The sequence below is a fragment of the Gavialis gangeticus genome, unplaced genomic scaffold (assembly GCF_001723915.1).
Source record: "Gavialis gangeticus isolate Ggan-Ray unplaced genomic scaffold, GavGan_comp1, whole genome shotgun sequence".
In the NCBI taxonomy this organism is placed as follows: Eukaryota; Metazoa; Chordata; order Crocodylia; family Gavialidae; genus Gavialis; species Gavialis gangeticus.
The window spans coordinates 46,960,670-46,963,029 of NW_017728995.1; the positions used below are offsets into that span (position 1 = coordinate 46,960,670).

Sequence of the window (2,360 nt, forward strand, 5' to 3'; positions counted from 1 at the left end):
ACTTGTTTCCACTGTTCTTTATTTGAGAAGTCATGAAAATGAGTTGCTAATTACACTGAATAGAAAATGTCTGGTATGGGCAAGTGATGACTTGGCATACCCACAACTCTAATAATGCCTGTTTTACCTATTACATGAAGAAATGTGGTTTTTGGAATGCAAGGAAAATGAATAATAGAATAGAGTGACCCCTATAAGTTCATTACACTTGATCCTCATTCTTTTTCAATATCCTGCAAATGCAGTTTATCATTAAAGTGTTGGCTCAAAATTATTATGCTTTTGCTTATAGTTCTTGTGTAATATACTGATAAAGCTTAGGAATCTGCTTTTTCTCTATAACTTGAACTTTTAAGATAATATGAGTTTTGCTTATTCTTAGGTATATGTTGCAGACTGAAGGTGGAATCATTTAAAAAAATCTTAGTATGCTTATCTGTATGTATTAAAAAAAAAGTCAAAATTTCCAGACACAAAGTTCAGAAGTTTGTGTAATTTTGAGACAGCAGTAACTGTAACATTAGCAAAATGTGCTGGTTTCATAGTCTATAGTGATCTTGATCTAGAATAAAGTGTTTGTATGTATATACTGTTTTTCCATCAACTAAGCTGCCAAAACGTAGCCCCTGTACCTTCATGTTTTCAGCTGTCCTATTGCTGTATTTTCTTGCATATAATCTGCATCTTCTCCCAAAAGCAGCTAGTGGAAATTGGGGTGCACATTATATGCAAGGAATGCAGATACCAATATGTCTGCAAATTTGGCAGCACGGGAGCGGTGGCAGTATTAATTGCCATGGCTCTGGGACCTGGCATGCCAGTCAGTCCACAGGCTCCATCTGGCATACAGAGCTTGGAGCAGGCTTGCTTTTTTAGCTGCTGCAACTCAGTTACTACAAGGAATATTTTTTTTCTTCATGCTGCCTTTCAAAAACAAGGTGTATATTCTATATGGGGGTGTTGCTGCATGCAAGAAAACACAATAAAACATTATGATGCTTTGTTCTCTTTAGAATCGCATGTGACAGTTTGAATATTGTTCCTAATTCAAACTGTGGATGTTATTTTATAATGCAATTACAGTAGTTAGTTGAATTTATTAACTACATAGCAGTTTTTTAGAAAAACTACTTTTAAGATTTTTGTCTTTCTGCTTTATAGATTGGAACTATGTAACTAGACAGTAAAGTTGTTGATACAGCTGTTTTCTCTGATGCATGCACTATATCTTTATTCAGTTAGTGTCACATTCAAGATGGGTTGAATTAGAAAACCAAGCAGGAAAATCAGAGTTAAGGATGACACATTTTGTCTAGTGCCTGTAAAGTAAAATATGTTTCCTGAATTTTCCTGAACCTGCTTGAGTTAAGAGCTGAGATGCAGAAGGGTTTAAAAGAAAAAGCGACAAGCAGGCACCTGTGGAATTGGAATATCATCTGACTGAGATCCTTAGCAGATTCTGTTTCTTTAGGGATAATGCGTGATGAGGAGTTGACACTTAAAATTTCCATTAGCAATGTATAGTTTGTAATGGCTCTGTAAAAAAAAACAAACAAAAAACCCCAAAATTAATTACAACTGCTCAGCCTAATTAAATATACCTTCAAATTTTCTCTTATGCAAGGTTTGCTGTGATGAGAATTTGTTCTACTTTTCAAAACACTGAAATTCAATATACTTAATGCTGCTATTTTTAAAAAATAGCTTCTCAAACAAAGTCCTAAGTGCATATAAAGTAATTTAAAATTATACTTATTATTATTTTTTCTTGGCAAGTAAAAAAAAAAAGGTAGGGAACAGGTTGTATTTGTTTATTTTTTCAAACTTGAATTAATTATATTGTGGACTTTGTTTGCCAGGTGTCATCCTGGAGGAAATCTTTGCATTTGGATGATCAAGTCCTGAAAAATAAGGCCTGGGACAGGAGTGGAGCTCTAATCTGTTCCTATTAGAAAGAGAATGTTTTTTTGGGTTGTGGTTGGAAAGCCTTGCAGCTTGATAACATTTCTATTTGTCTTCATGTGTTTAGTTGACTTTTGAGTGCTGCATCTAGTACATGCCAGGATATTAGGAATTTTTCTGTGTAGTAGTGGATACTGTCAGTGGTCCCATGTAGCACATGCCATCTGTTCTGCACAGCTGTGAGTGTAGTCACCTCTGCAGTTGTCGGTAGATTTCATAACTGGAAGGTGACAGCCATTGATAGCTTTTGGTCTTAACAACACCTGTATTTCACCTGTGCCCATCCTCTCAAGAGTTTAACATGTTGACATCCTGCAGGGCTGCTCTCAGTTGAGTAGTAATAGGTGAAGGAGGGTAACCCAGGGCATAAGATGTAGGAAAATGGGGGCAGGCAGAAT

The 2,360-nt window shown here is 35.8% G+C and overlaps 1 protein-coding gene across 1 annotated transcript in view; it reads left to right on the forward strand.

Annotated features, from left to right (window-relative positions):
- IRS1 (insulin receptor substrate 1) overlaps window positions 1–2,360 on the forward strand; it is a 95,291-nt gene that overhangs the window by 23,215 nt on the left and 69,716 nt on the right. The gene's annotated exons all lie outside the window — the stretch shown is intronic.